This window comes from Glycine max, chromosome 19, assembly GCF_000004515.6.
Source record: "Glycine max cultivar Williams 82 chromosome 19, Glycine_max_v4.0, whole genome shotgun sequence".
In the NCBI taxonomy this organism is placed as follows: domain Eukaryota; kingdom Viridiplantae; phylum Streptophyta; class Magnoliopsida; order Fabales; family Fabaceae; genus Glycine; species Glycine max.
This window is the reverse complement of record NC_038255.2, coordinates 22,300,376-22,317,654: the sequence shown is the minus strand read 5'-3', so window position 1 is coordinate 22,317,654 and position 17,279 is coordinate 22,300,376.

Sequence of the window (17,279 nt, the reverse complement as noted above, 5' to 3'; positions counted from 1 at the left end):
GGGATATCGTAGAGAATGGCTTTGAGGAGCAAGATGAAGCCTCGCTAAGCCAAGGTGTAAAGGAGACGTTGAAGGAGTCAAGAAAGAGAGACAAGAAAGCTCTCTTTCTCATTTATCAATCAGTGGATGAAGATACATTTGAGAAGATATCCAACGCAACGACGGCCAAAGAAGCATGGGATAAGCTTCAAACTTGCAACAAAGGAGTTGAGCAGGTAAAAAAGATTCGTCTTCAAACTCTTAGAGGTGACTTTGAACGTTTGTTTATGGAGGAGTCCGAGTCAATTTCTAATTATTTTTCTCGAGTATTGGTCGTAGTCAATCAACTTAAAAGAAATGGTGAAGATGTTGATGAGGTGAAGGTCATGGAAAAAATACTTCGAACTTTAAATCCAAGTTTTGACTTCATTGTTACCAACATTGAAGAAAACAAGGATTTAAAGACCATGACTATTGAGCAACTCATGGGTTCCTTACAAGCATACGAAGAAAAACAAAAGAGAAAAATTAAACAAAAGGAGGCTACGGAGCAACTACTACAACTCAACATAAAGGAAGCAAACTATGCAAATTACAAGAGCCAAAGAGGACGAGGTCGCGGCCAAGATCGTGGACGTGGACGAGGACATGGAGGAGAAGGAAGAGGTGGTTACAACAACCACTCCAACAAATTCAACAATGGAGAAAGAAGTTGGAATCCACAAGTAACAAGAGGTCGTGGAAGAGGAAATTCATGGTCGAGGTATGACAAATCACAAATCAAGTGCTTCAATTGCAACAAGATTGGTCACTATGCATCCGAGTGTAGATTCTCAAAGAAGGTTGAAGAGAAAGCTAACTTTGTAGAAGAAAAAGGCGGAGAAGAAGAAACTTTGCTACTCGCGTGCCAAAACAAATTTGAAGAGAAAAGAAACAAGTGGTACCTCGACACCGGCGCAAGCAACCACATGTGCGGCGATCAAAGCATGTTCGTGGAGATCAATGAAGCGGCAACTGGCGATGTCTCATTTGGAGACGACTCAAAGATACCAGTCAAAGGCAAAGGTAAAATTCTTATACGTTTGAAGAATGGGAGTCATCAATTCATATCCAATGTCTACTATGTGCCTAACATGAAGAATAATATTTTGAGCTTGGGACAATTATTAGAGAAAGGCTATGACATCCATTTGAAAGAACATAGTCTTTTCTTAAGAGATTGTAGACATAACTTGATTGCTAAGGTGCCTATGTCAAAGAATAGAATGTTCCTCTTGAACATTCAAAATGATGTGGCAAAGTGTCTCAAGGCTTGCTATACCGACTCTTCGTGGCTATGGCATCTACGATTCGGGCACCTCAACTTCGACGGTCTAGAACATTTAGCGAAGAAGGAGATGGTGAGAGGCTTGCCTAGCATCAACCACCCAGACCAACTTTGCGAAGGATGTCTAATTGGGAAGCAATTTCGTAAAAGTTTTCCAAAGGAATCAACAACAAGAGCAACAAAGCCGCTAGAGCTCATACACACCGATGTCTGTGGACCAATCAAACCCAATTCATTTGGTAAGAATAAGTACTTTCTCCTCTTTATTGATGATTATTCCAGAAAAACCTGGGTTTATTTCTTGAAGGAGAAATCAGAAGTGTTTGAAAACTTTAAGAAGTTCAAAGCCCTCGTGGAGAAAGAAAGTGGTCTTTCCATCAAGGCCATGAGATCTGATCGAGGAGGAGAGTTCACTTCAAATAAGTTCAACAAATATTGTGAAGAACATGGAATCCTTCACCCACTGACAGTGCCAAGATCGCCACAACAAAATGGAGTAGCAGAGAGAAAGAACCGGACCATACTTAACATGGTGCGAAGCATGCTCAAAAGCAAGAAGATGCCGAAGGAGTTTTGGGCTGAAGCAGTGGCATGTGCAGTTTACCTAACAAACCGTTCCCCAACAAGAAGCGTGCATGAGAAGACACTACAAGAAGCATGGAGTGGAAGGAAGCCCGGGATCTCTCACCTCAAAGTGTTTGGAAGCATTGCCTATACCCATGTTCCAGACGAAAAGAGGACAAAGCTCGATGATAAAAGTGAGAAGTACGTGTTTGTGGGTTACGACTCAAGATCCAAGGGGTACAAGCTCTATAATCCAAATAGTAGAAAGATCTTCATAAGTCACGATGTGGAGTTCGACGAAGAAGATTGTTGGGATTGGAGTGTTCAAGAAGATAAGTATGATTTTCTTCCTTATTTTGAAGAAGATGATGAAATTGAACAACCAATCATAGAGGAACATATTACACCACCTGCCTCACCAACACCAAGGCTGGATGAAACAAGTTCAAGTGAGAGGACACCGCGACTAAGGAGCATTGAAGAGATTTATGAGGTAACCAAAAACCTAAACGACATTAACCTCTTTTGTCTTTTTGGTGATTGTGAGCCTCTAAGCTATCAAGAAGCAGCGGAAAACATAAAGTGGAAAGACGCCATGGACGAAGAAATCAAGTCAATCACGAAGAATGATACGTGGGAACTTACTACACTTCCACGAGGACACAAAGCAATCGGAGTAAGATGGGTGTACAAGGCAAAGAAGAATGCTAAAGGAGATGTGGAGAGATACAAAGCAAGATTGGTGGCTAAAGGCTATAGTCAAAGACAAGGAATTGACTATGATGAGGTATTTGCTCCTGTTGCTCGTCTTGAAACTATTAGACTGATCATTTCTTTGGCAGCCCAAAATAAATGGAAGATCTATCAAATGGATGTGAAGTCGGCCTTCTTGAATGGTTTTCTCGAAGAAGAAGTCTATATTGAGCAACCACTGGGCTATGAAGTAAAAGGGCAAGAAGAAAAAGTCTTGAAGTTGAAGAAGGCGTTGTACGGTCTCAAGCAAGCACCGAGAGCTTGGAATGTTCGAATCAACAAGTACTTTCAAGACAAGAACTTCATCAAGTGTCCATATGAGCATGCACTCTATATCAAAGCGCAAAGTGGAGATATTTTGATTGTGTGTTTGTATGTAGATGACTTGATCTTTATAGGGAACAATCCAAGCATGTTTGAAGAGTTCAAGAAAGATATGTCAAATGAATTTGAGATGACGGATATGGGGCTCATGGCATATTATCTCGGTATCGAAGTAAAACAAGAAGACAAAGGAATTTTCATCACCCAAGAAGGCTATGCAAAAGAAGTCCTTAAGAAGTTCAAGATGGATGACGCCAATCCAGTTGGCACCCCGATGGAATGTGGCAGCAAGTTGAGCAAGCATGAAAAAGGAGAGAATATGGATCCAACTCTTTACAAAAGTTTGGTTGGAAGTTTACGTTACTTGACATGTACAAGGCCGGATATTCTCTATGCTGTAGGAGTAATAAGTCGCTACATGGAAGATCCAACCACAACTCACTTCAAGGCGGCAAAGAGAATCCTTCGATACATCAAACTTTGGCTTGCACTATTACTCTTCTGACAATTATAACATTGTTGGCTATAGTGATGGCGATTGGAGTGGAGACTTGGATGATAGAAAGAGCACTACTGGTTTTGTGCTCTTTATGGGAGATACTGCTTTCACCTGGATGTCAAAGAAGCAACCAATAGTCATACTATCAACTTGTGAAGCCGAGTATGTCGCTGCCACATCATGCGTTTGTCATGCAATTTGGCTAAGAAACTTGTTGAAAGAGTTAAAAATGCCACAAGAAGAACCTATGGAAATATGTGTTGACAATAAATCAGCACTCGCTTTGGCAAAGAATCCAGTCTTTCATGAAAGAAGTAAGCACATCGACACCCGTTACCACTTCATAAGAGAATGCATTGAGAAGAAGGAGGTAAAGTTGAAGTATGTGATGTCTCAAGATCAAGCTGCCGACATTTTCACAAAGCCACTCAAGTTGGAAACTTTCGTGAAGTTAAGGAGTATGCTTGGAGTCACAAATCAAGTTTAAGGGGGGATGTTGAAATATAAACTTGATTTGGGCCTAAATTAATTATTTGGTTTCTTAGACTTAGTTATTTTGGGCTTAAGTAATTATGGGTCATGTTTCTAGAGAATTCTTGTAGTGTTTGGAGTGTCTAGATATTTCTTATGGTTGTAATATTCTCTAGAATACTCTTTGGATCTCTAGAGTTGAGAACTCTCTAGAATTAGTGTGTCTAGAGTTCTCCTTAGAGTAGTATAAATAGAGATGTAATCCTACACATTTGTATCAAGCAAAAATACAAAGTTCTCTCCTCCATAAAGAATTCTCCTTCCTATCAAGTTTCTATTCAAAGTCTCTAATATTCCTAAACACTTTTCCTAAACATAAAAAGCCTTATTTCCAATATCACTTTCTTTGATACTGCAGATTTTTATGGACCCCATGCCAACGAAATTTTGGTCGAAAAGGTTAAGTACCTTAACACTTTGTAACATATTTGTTTCACTTTGAAAAATAACAACCCATAATGTAATTTAACATAACATTTTAATTAAATCTTAGGCGCTCAAGGGCTTGCCTCGAGATCAAATTCAGATTGCCACAAAGTTTGGTATTGTCAAAATGGATCATGGTAATGTGATAGTGAACAGTTCCCCTGAATATTTCTTTAGAGAAAGATATATAATCTTTGTTTTGTTGATGATAGTTTTTACCTTGCATTGCAGTGACCATACACACTGAATCTCCACTTGTGTTGAATGTTGTGCGGGAAAAATAAAGATTGTATTGATGTGATACTCATCGAGGTTCATATGCCAACCATGAATGGCTATGAATTCCTTCAGCATGTGAGCAAGGAAATTGATGTTCCTGTTATTGGTATGTAAAATAAGTTGTCCTACGAATTATTACATAAGTTTTGAACTTGTTTTTCTTATCAAGTGCAATATATTATGCAATGATGTCTCTTGATCACAGCAAGGATACTGTGATGAAGGCTATTCAACTTGGGGCGTGTGATTTTTGGATTAAACCTTTGCATGAGCATCAATTCAAGAATATATGGACGCATACATATATGTAAGTTATGATCTATCACTTACAATTTTCTGCCTAAATTATTTTTTAGAGGTTGTGCCAAAGAGAATTCTTGAAGAGATGAATGTCCCAGGTTTGACAAAAGAGAATGTTGCTAGTCATTTACAGGTTCGTTTTTAGGTGTATTTCATTTTCCGTACTTGCAATTGGTTACAAGTTACCTAAGCAAGTTAATCATTCTTTGTATAAAGTGAATCCACCAGTAATCTAGCCGGAGCACCTAAATCTAAATTTAGTAAGTTTTCATAGTCAATTAATTGAAAGAAGCTTAAATTAAATAATAGGTCTCAACTACAATGTAGAAGCTTACCTTGAAATATAGGTGTTAAGTGTCAACCTTTATTTCAATCCAAATTGAGTAATTAATATTATTATTATTTTGCATGAATAGTAATTAATATGTATTGCCATTATGATTGATCACTAGTAACTTATATTATTGTTGCAATATTGATTCACAAAAATATAGAAATTTTTTGAAGGAAAAATCTAGAGTGACACAGACACAGGAATACACTGAGATGCCATTGGCTAACGTGGTTCCAGGGACTATAAAATCCAAGGTAAGTGCATGTGAAAGACAAGCTGAAAAAGTTTTGGCATATGTTGGTCTCCTGGCAAAATGTCTTTCTTACAGATATATACTTTAAGAAAACAAAATGGAATATACAAATACAAATTTAAGTGAGCAGGCAGTGGTTGTGTCATGTGGTTTGGTGGTTTATTTGACATCAAATTGTTTCCAAATCAAGAAAGTGGGTAGCGTCTATATATAAGATTGCATCCTTCAAAATTAGGTAAATATTTTATTACCATAGTTCCAATTAATATTTTTATTATTCTTCTCACCATAGTTTCAATCTTTAAGAATTTAATCTTGGTCTTTCAATGTGGAATTTAACCATTGTTGTTTTCTTTGATCAAATTCAACGGTGAAGAGTCTAATAGGAACGAGAAGATCTCTAAAATAGTAATTATAACCTCCGTTACAGCAACTTTAGGCAATATCCTTGCAATTTATTTCATCTACAGAAGGAACATTGTTGGTAAAGTTATTCTTTTCTTCTTTTAAATTTCACGAAAAAATGACGGAATAGGTATGTATATCTTTTTAAAAAATGAAAACTCTAATATTTGTTAATTCCCTTAACAAGTGCTGTTATTAGGTTTTTAGAGGATCCTTTGAAATCTTGGTTAAGTGGCCCTATAGCAGGGTTCTGTTCTATGTCTCTTTGACAAAATTTCTTATTTGTAAATTGCTCACCCTTATTTTTGTCTCCAAAGTCTAAAATCATGATAGCTATATATATATCCTTACAGAGATATATATAAATTAAAAATAAATTTATTATTATTAACTACATTAATTATTTGTCTTAATCTTAATAAATAAATAAAATAACTGAGTCTTATATATGAACGGATGGGGTATATAAGAATTTTAATCAGAAGTTAATGGAAGACAAGCGTGTAAGCATCAACATGGTAGGTTATAGAAATTTTTTTTCTTACATTTAATACACTTTCAGATAAGTTTTGTCAAGTTGATTTATAATATTTTAACTGTTTTGGGGAGTCCAGGTAACGGGTTGAAATGAAATAAGATATTAATAAATTTTTTATAATAACGATTATTGTCTTTCTTTGTTATGTAACGATATTATGTGATCCTACCAAGCGTTTGGACTATGATTTAACTGGGATATGCAAGATTGAAAAATATAGCTTGCAAGTATGCAACGTAACTCTCATCTAATGTTAGTTATCATTTACTTAGATTGAAAAAAAATTGACAGTGGTTTAAGTTGATATTATTATTATTATTATTATTATTATTATTATTATTATTATTATTATTATTATTATTATTATTATTATTATTATTATTATTATTATTCCAATATGATTTTGCATTATGAATGAGGTCTTTCTTTTTTTCATTGTGATCCCCCATTCATTGCAAACCTCATACGCATAAGCCTAGGATCCATCTATCAAACAAACAAGGACAAAAGTTTTTTAAGAATAGCTTCTATTGATTATTACAATATTGTATGTGGATAAATGGCCGAATATAATATCTACCTCTAGGCTTACTTCGAACTTCAAATTATCATCCATCAGCATCCAATGTATCACCTAGGTTGTCGAGTTGTGACTGCAAATGATGAAAGCATAATTAATTGAAAATATTATTTGGAATAACATGGAAACAAGACCACATTATACGACAAACAACATTGCATACTCATTTTGACAGTTTGAAATAGCAAGGGGGTGGTTAGCGTCCCAAACTTCAAATTTTGGGCTGGTGTTCAATTTGACTTTTTCAGGTTACATGATGCCCATGATTGTAGATAAATTTTTATACTGAGATAGTGATGAGGACAAGGCAAGGAATAAGGGCAAGGAACCTTTAGAAGGACTTGGAGGACCTATGACAAGGGTTAGAACAAAAAAGGTCAAGGAAGCTCTTCAACAAGTATTAACCATGCTATTTGAATTTAGGCCCAAGTTACAAGTAGAGAAGCTTCGGATTGTTAATTGCATCATGTTCCAAGAAGAGTAGAAGGTGCCACTTTTGTTGAGTAGTTTTATTAGCATTTTGTTAGTTGAAATAAAGGTCCAAACTTGTATTTAAGTGACTGTCAATTCTCTTAGGATTTGCACCACCTATGGGCTTGTTTTAATTTAAATAAATTAAGGTTTAATAAGGTGAAAACTCTAGGATTGTGGCTGCCTCTTGGCTGACCAAGGAGTTGCACAATTTTCCATATGTTTGTGTCTTAATTCTAGTTTTAATTAGGTATAATGACACCATCAATTGTTGTTATCAATTCTAGTTTTAATTAGGTTTAATGACACCATCAATTGTTGTTATTGGTGATCGTTTCACTTGTGTAACCAACTTGATGTCATTCCTATTTATAGGATGCACATTTTCTAATAAAGAAAGAGACCTTGAATTTGAGTTTTAATCACCTTCTAAAGTGTGAGAGTGAATCTCCTTAGTTACTTGAGTGATTCAAGAAATTGATTTATCAAGGAACACCACCTTGTGTGTGACACCAATTCCAGAGGAGTGATTCTTCCAACCCCCTTCTTCATTCTCCTTCTTCATCTTTCTAAACCTTTATTCTTTAATCCTACTTGAACACCATTGTTATTATCTTCATTTTCCATCCAAACACATTCAAACTTTGAACCAAATACCTTACATTCAACCCTCCATAAACTTGTCACTTTCTCTCTCGTTCAATAAATTTCATAAAAAAAAGAAATAAAAACCTTTGAAGATCCATCTTTAACCCTTGTGCAAATGGGTTTACATCATTTTGGTTATCAGAGCTCCGGTTCAAGGGTTTTTCAAGAGTACTTGGGTTGAAATTTCTTGGTAACATCCTTCTAATTTCTTCCTTTCCATTTTTATATTACCTTGTTCATGCTATTTTTTTTATTGAGGCTGAACCATTGCAAAAATTAGGCCTTTAATTTCTTATTAAAAAAAATTATAGAAACTTATTTTTTTTAAAAAAAAATTTGGGCTGAATGGTTCATGCTATAATAGCTTTCCAAAATTCTTGAAGGTAATATAATTGGTTGTTAGAAGGTTTGAGTTACCAAATTATGAAGTTTAATTCCTTAAAAAAAACCCATTGTGTAGTTGCTGGAATTTTTCGTCCTTGTTCTAAGCTTTTGTTAGCCTAACCCTAAGCCTTTTCGTTTTCACAAATTGGTGGTTGAACTTTGTGTAAACTTTATCTTGAATTGCTTTAGAACTCAAGGAGAATTCTAGAGTGGAAAAAGGCAAGAGTGTACAAAATTAAAAAAAAAGCCATATTTGAGAGATACACTTGAGTGTGTTATATTTTCTTTATAACTATTATTATTTTTATTTTGAATATGTCAGGTGGTGGTGAACATCAATTGGATGGGGCACAAAGATTCTTGTTGGATGCTCTCAATGCTCAAATGCAAAGACTATTGAGGGAGAACAACGAGGAGTTGTATGAAAGAATTGAGAGATTAGAGAATCGTGAATGTCATGAGGAAGAAAGGAGAGGAGGAAACGGTGGTGGTCCAAGGCCAAACCGAATTGAAGGAATCAAGCTTAACATTCCTCCCTTTAAAGGCAAAAGTGATCCGGAGGCATATTTGGAGTGGGAGCTCAAGATAGAGCATATCTTCTCATGTAACACCTATGAGGAGGCCCAAAAATTGAAGCTAGCAGTTGTGGAATTCTCAGATTATGCTCTTGTGTGGTGGAACAAATTGCAAAGGGAGAGAGCTAGAAATGAGGAGCCTTTGGTGGAAACTTGGGTTGAGATGAAACGGATCATGAGGAAGCGGTATGTGCCAGCAAGCTATACTAGGGACTTAAAATTCAAACTTCAAAAGTTGTTCCAAGGTAGCAAAGGAGTTGAGGAATACTATAAAGAAATGGAGGTGCACATGATTCAAGCCAAGATAGAAGAGGATGAAGAGGTAACTATGGCTAGATTTCTTAATGGTTTAAATAGTGATATTTGTGATATTGTTGAGCTGCAGGAATTTGTTGAACTGGAGGATTTGCTTCACAAAACAATTCGAGTAGAACAACAATTGAAAAGAAAAGGTGTGGCCAAAAGGAGTTCCGCTAATTATGGTTCTTCTAGTTGGAAGGACAAGGGTAAAGGGGTTGCCACCTTAAATGCAACACCTATTCCATCACAAACTCCTCCAAAATTCCAAGAACAATCCTCAAAAAAAAGTCGGGATGTGAAGTACTTTCGGTGCCAAGGCTTGGGACATTATGCATATGAGTGCCCTAACAAGAAAGCCATGATTCTTAGAGACGGAGAGTACATTAGTGATTCTGAAGTTAAAAAGGGAGAAGAGAGTGAGGATGATGAAGAAAAAGTGGAGAAATCACCGGAGGGAGAATTGTTGATGATTAGGCGGTTACTTGGCCATCAATTGAAGTCTATGGAGGAAAGTCAAAGAGAAAACATTTTCCACACTAGATGTTTGATCAATGGCAAAGTTTGCATGATGATCATTGATGGAGGGAGTTGTACCAATGTGGCAAGTGCAAGACTTGTGTCTAAATTGAATTTAGTCACAAAACCACATCCTAGGCCGTATAAGCTTCAATGGCTTAGTGAGGATGGAGAGGTGCAAGTTAGGAAGCAAGTAGAGTTGGATATTTCCATTGGAAAGTACAATGATAAGGTGCTTTGTGATGTTGTTCCTATGGAGCCCAGCCACTTACTCTTGGGGAGACCATGGCAATTTGATAAGAGAGCTAATCATGATGGTTTCACCAACAAGATCTCTTTCACATATCAAGGCAAAAAGATAGTGCTCAGACCATTGAGTCCACAAGAAGTGTGTGAGGATCAAAGAAAAATGAGAGAGAAAATTCTTCAAGAAAAGAGAGAAAAAGAAAAAGAGAGCCAAACACTTGAGAGTTCAAAAAGTAAGGACAAAAAGAGGGAAACACAAGAGAGGAAAAAGATGAGTGAAACACTTGAAGTGAGGGAGAATTTTCTAGCTATAAAAGGAGAGGTCAAAGGGTTGTTTCATTCAAAACAACCCCTATACTTGTTGATTTGCAAAAATTATGTTTTGACCACTAACACTTTTGACAACTTTGAATTTCCTTCTAGTGTGAAAACTCTTTTGCAGGAATTTGAGGAGGTGTTTCCATCTAGTGTTCCAAGTAGGTTGCCACCATTGAGGGGAATTGAGCATCAAATTGATCTTGTTCTGGGAGCTTCTTTTACTAATAGGCCAGCTTATAGGAGTAACCCTCAAGAGACCAAGGAGATCCAAAGACAAGTGGTGGAACTCATTGGTAAGGGATGGGTAAGAGATAGCATGAGTCCATGTGCTGTCTCGGTAATTTTGATTCCAAAAAAAGATGATTCTTGGAGGATGTGCTCCGATTGTGAGCTTTAAACAATATTACCATTAAATATAGGTATCCAATACCTAGACTTAATGATTTGCTTGATGAATTGCATGGTGCTTGTTTCTTTTCCAAAATTGATTTGAAAAGTGGTTACAATCAAATAAGGATTAAAGAAGGAGATGAATGGAAAACTGCTTTCAAAACTAAATATGGATTATATGAATGGTTGGTTATGCCTTTCGGTTTGACTAATGCACCAAGCACTTTCATGAGATTAATGAACCATGTTTTGAGAGAATTCATTGGTAAATTTGTGGTGGTGTACTTTGATGATATCCTTGTTTATAGCACAACCCTTGATTTGCATGTTGCACACTTAAAATTGGTGTTGTGTGTGCTTAGAAAGGAAAATTGTATGCTAACCTTGAAAAATGTATTTTTTGCAAAGACCATGTTGTGTTTCTTGGTTTTGTAGTGAGTTCCAAAGGGGTTCAAGTTGATGAAGAAAAGGTCAAGGCTATCCAAGAGTGGCCTACACCTAAAAGTGTGACCGAGGTGAGAAGTTTTCATGGCCTAGCAAGTTTTTATAGATGATTTGTGAAGGATTTTAGTACCTTGGCAGCACCTTTGAATGAGGTAATTAAGAAAAATGTTATTTTCAAATGGGGGGAGAAACAAGAAGAAGCTTTCAATGCTCTTAAGCAAAAGTTAACCAATGCCCCCATACTTGCTTTGCCAAATTTTTTAAAATCTTTTGAAATTGAATGTGATGCTTCAAATGTTGGGATTGGGGCTGTATTGTTACAAGAAGGTCATCCAATTGCTTATTTTAGTGAAAAATTAAGTGGTCCTACCCTTAACTATTCTACTTATGATAAGGAGTTGTATGCCTTAGTGAGAGCGTTGAAAACATGGCAACACTATCTTTATCCCAAGGAGTTTGTGATCCATAGTGACCATGAATCCCTAAAATACTTAAAAGGACAAGGTAAGCTAAATAAAAGGCATGCCAAATGGGTGGAATTTCTTGAGCAATTTCCTTATGTTATTAAACATAAAAAGGTAAAAGGAAATATTGTTGCGGATGCCTTGTCAAGGAGACACTTTTTGCTTTCTATGCTTGAAAGAAAAATGATTGGATTTGATTGCTGGAAAGAAATGTATGAAGGAGATGACACCTTTGGTGAAATCTTCAAAAATTGTGAAAAGTTTTCTAAAGATGATTTTTATAAATATGAGGGCTATCTTTTCAAAGAAAATAAATTATGTGTGCCCAAGTGTTCTACTAGAAACTTGCTTGTGTGTGAAGCTCATGAAGGAGGGTTGATGGGGCATTTTGGGGTCCAAAAGACTTTAGATACATTGAAAGAGCATTTTTATTGGCCTAACATGAAGAAAGATGTGCAGAAATTTTGTGAGCGTTGTATTGTTTGCAAAAAGGCTAAGTCAAAGGTAATGCCTCATGGTTTGTATACCCCTTTACCAATTCCGGATTCTCCATGGATTGATTTATCAATGGACTTTGTTTTAGGGCTGCCTAGAACAAGTAATGGTAAGGATTCCATATTTGTTGTTGTTGATAGGTTTTCTAAAATAGCTCATTTTATTCCTTGTAGGAAATTTGATGATGCTAATCATGTGGCGGATTTGTTCTTCAAAGAAGTAGTGAAACTCCATGGATTACCAAGAAGCATTGTTAGTGATAGGGACTCCAAATTCCTAAGCCATTTTTGGAGGACCCTATGGGGGAAGTTGGGTACTAAGCTACTATTTTCTACTACTTGTCACCCTCAAACGGATGGAAAAATGGAGGTCGTGAATAGGACTTTGGGTACCTTGCTAAGGACCATTTTGAAAAAGAATCTTAAAAATTGGGAAGTTTGCTTACCTCACATTGAATTTGCTTATAATAGGACTGTGCATAGTACCACTAGTTGTGCTTCTTTTGAGGTTGTTTATCGTTTCAATCCACTAACTCCTCTTGATTTGTTGCCAATGCCTAATATTTCAGTTTTTAAGCATAAGGAAGGACAAGCCAAAGCGGACTATGTGAAAAAGCTCCATGAAAGAGTCAAGGCCCAAATTGAAAAGAGGAATGAGAGCTATGCTAAACAAGCAAACAAGGGGCGCAAAAAGGTTGTTTTCCAACCCGGAGATTGGGTTTGGGTTCACATGAGAAAGGAGAGGTTTCCAGAGCAAAGGAAATCGAAGCTTCAACCAAGAGGGGATGGTCCATTTCAAGTACTTGAAAGGATAAATGACAATGCGTACAAGATTGAATTGCCCGGTGAGTATAATGTGAGTACTACATTTAATGTGTTTGACTTAAGTCTTTTTAAAGTAGATGGAGAAGCCGATTTGAGGACAAATCCTTTTGAAGAGGGAGAGAGTGATGAGGACAAGGCAAGGAATAAGGGCAAGGAACCTTTAGAAGGACTTGGAGGACCTATGGCAAGGGCTAGAACAAAGAAGGCCAAGAAAGCTCTTCAACAAGTATTAACCATGCTATTTGAATTTAGGCCCAAGTTACAAGTGGAGAAGCTTCGGATTGTTAATTGCACCATGTTCCAAGAAGAGTAGAGGGTGCCACTTTTGTTGAGTTGTTTTATTAGCATTTTGTTAGTTGAAATAAAGGCCCAAACTTGTGTTTAAGTGGCTGTCAATTCTCTTGGGATTTGCACCACCTATGGGCTTGTTTTAATTTAAATAAATTAAGGTTTAATAAGGTGAAAACTCTAGGATTGTGGCTGCCTCTTGGCTGATCAAGGAGTTGCACAAGTTTCCATATGTTTATGTGTCTTAATTCTAGTTTTAATTAGGTATAATGACACCATCAATTGTTGTTATCAATTCTAGTTTTAATTAGGTTTAATGACACCATCAATTGTTGTTATTGGTGATCATTTCACTTGTGTAACAAACTTGATGTCATTCCTATTTATAGGCTGCACATTTTCTAATAAAGAAAGAGACCTTGAATTTGAGTTTTAATCACCTTCTAAAGTGTGAGAGTGAATCTCCTTAGTTACTTGAGTGATTCAAGAAATTGGTTTATCAAGGAACACCACCTTGTGTGTGACACCAATTCCGGAGGAGTGATTCTTCCAACCCCCTTCTTCATTCTCCTTCTTCATCTTTCTAAACCTTTATTCTTTAATCCTACTTGAACACCATTGTTATTATCTTCATTTTCCATCCAAACACATTCAAACTTTGAACCAAATACCTTACATTCAACCCTCCATAAACTTGTCACTTTCTCTCTCGTTCAATAAATTTCATAAAAAAATAAGAAAGAAAAACCTTTGAAGATTCATCTTCAACCCTTGTGCAAATGGGTTTACATAAGATAGCAAAGAGATTGCATTTATTAGTGTATGGTAATTGCAATGCTAAAGTAAATAACGCTAAACATGTTTACATAGTCCCTAAACTTACCACACGGTGCACCTTGGTCGCTATTTGTTCAGTATGATCTTGGTTGTGGGTTGCAAGTAAATGATAAACCTTGTGTGCCTTGATTGATATAACCACCAAAGACCAGTTGTTATCATTGCCAACCATTGGAACATAATTCTGAATAATTTGTTAAAATCACTTAATAAACTATGCTTAATTGACTAGTGTAAATTAAGGCCCACATACTTGACCAACAATTAGTGAAGCGACTTACCATCTAAAATGTCCTTATGTTAAAATTAATATGTTAATATGAAATGGTAATTCTAATGATTCATTCAGATAACATAAACACTTAATTAAATTAAAACATGTTTAACGACGAAGCGAGTAGGGGTGTTCACCGGTACAGGTCACACCCGAACCCAAATTGACTCAAACCAATCCGAACAGTTTGAATTGGGTCATTTATGCATTTGGGCTAAAATCGAATCCAACCGATCAAAAGTTTTAGAATTGCTTGGTTTAGCTTTAAATAATGCTAATACTGGGACTCCAAGTGTTGGAACTGCATGTGTTTGGACTACTAGTGTTGGAACTTCTTAAGATATTACTTTTAGGTACATTATTATTTGTTTCACCATTTCTTTTCATATTTATTTTTGCTGTCATGTTTGTTATATTAATAGATCATATTTTGTATATTTTATTTCAACAAATCTGGTTGCAGCAAAGCTTATTGTAAAAATTAGTTTGTAGGAAATAGTTGTGATTCGGACTTGTCGCAACCTACCCTTCGGCGGGAGGGCGACGCGAGATTCGCGGGTGCGTCTTCCAAGAAAGGAAAATGCGCGGAGTCGTCACCAACGTTTATTCGAGGAAGACGTCGGAAAAACCGGAAAGGTATGGTCTACGAACTTTAAGTGTGAAAGGTTCGGGAGTTGTATTTACGCACGAGGAAGGTATTAGCACCCCACGCGTCCGTCACAAGGGACGACAGCCTTTAATCAAGTGTGCAAATATGACTTCAATTTGTTTTATTTTCTCTTTTTACGCTTTTTATGTCTTTTTATGCCATTTATATTTTTTTTATCTTTTTGGGGTCGACAAGGGTGTTCCCTTTGCTCCTACATATTCCTCAATTGTGATAAGGAAATCAGACCTACGTAGTTTTTTGAGAACTAAACGTTGGTTAAGTTGTTTTTATCTTTTTTGCAAAATATATTGTGACCAAACAAAAAGTCGTTTAAGGCATTGGACCATTTAAATGATCTTTTGATTCTTTTGAAAGGAGAGAAAACATAAAGGCCAAGACCATAAATAGAGGGAGGAGTGAAGGAGAAAGGGTCAGCCCTTCTGGTACTTCGTAATCACTTAAAATTAGTGAGGAAAATTGTTTCCGTAAAGAAAATCCAAGCCGAGGCGCTTCCGTAACGTTTCCGTGGGTGAATTCGCGAAGATTTTCAACCGTTCTTCGTTCGTTCTTCGTCGTTCTTCGGTCTTCAACCAATAAGTTCTCGAAATCGAACTTTTCAATTCATTCTATGTACCCTTAGTGGTCCCAACTTGTTTCGCGTATTTTTATTATCATTTCATTTACTTTTCGTACCCCCTTTTGACATGCTTTAGTCATTTACTTAAGTCATTTTCTCGCCTAATCAAAAAATAAAATAAATTTCCACCGATCCTTACATTTGTAATATCCGTTAATTTCTGTTAAAATGAAATTCGACTGTTCGGTCATGCCGTAACCACGTTGAAAACCAAAAAGAGGTAAAATAATAATATAATAATAAAAAAATATCTTTTAGTAAAATAAACCAAAAAAAAGCAATCGAACGTTTCTCTTTGGGATTTCTCTTTCTCGATTGAATTGACTAATAACTAAAGTGAAACTAAGACTAAAATCAACTCGCAAAGTCAAGCTCGTCCGCAAAATATCACTAAAAAGGATTTTAAGGTTCGATACCTCAGTTTTTCTCACCAAGTAAAAAATGGATCATTTTAAGGTCCAACGCCTTAAAAAGACCACCTTCCAAGTAAAAAGAATCGCTTGATTCTCCCTTTTGAAAGAACTACGTAGGTCTGATTTCCTCTTCGATGGAGGGTATGTAGGAGCAAGAGCCTCACTTTTGTCGACCTCAAAAATAAAAAAGATAAAAGTTTAAATACACAATTTCAGACAATTCTAAATTTAAGGTTGTTATCCTTTGGGATAAACGTGAGAGGTGCTAATACCTTCCTCAAACGTAAATACAACTCCCGAATCTGGAATATTCTTCATGACCGGTTTCCTTCGGTTTTTCCGACGTTTTCCACAAATAAACGTTGGTGGCGACTCCGCACATTTTCCTCCTTTGGAAGACGCACCCGTGAGCCTCGCCTCGCTCGCCCGACAAAAGGGTAGGTTGCGACAGTTGGCGACTCCGCTGGGGAGTGTTTTTGTGAGTTAGGCCTATTTTAGGAAATTGTGGAATTATGAAACTTTGTGTGTGCATTTTTTGAACTGTGTAAATATAATAAATGTTGTCTTTTCCACATTTTTACACTGCATTCTAAGCACCCACGGGTTAGAGTAAAAAAAGGGCCCTATACCCAGGTCCATGGGAATCTAAGGAGTGGAGGTGAATCTATGGTCATGCTAGGTCTCCGACTTGCTTGATAATAGTGAAACCTCGTCTAGAGCTTTCTCTCTTTATAATGTGTTGTCGCTGGTATTCCATACCGCTGCAATATTATTATCTTGAGTGATGATACCTCTAGAAAACAGCCATGTGAGATATGGATCGTTGGGAGTAGTTATTAGAGACCCCTAGATATTATAGGTCCCTAAATATGGGCATGGAGAAAACACGCTCTGTGCCATTTGTTCTCATGCATTCTTCTGCGAATAGCACATAAATTATTGTTTTGCTGTATAGCTAGTTTGTCTCTTTAGAGTAATGCGTCACTTTTTAGTGCATACGTTGGGGCGCCGCAA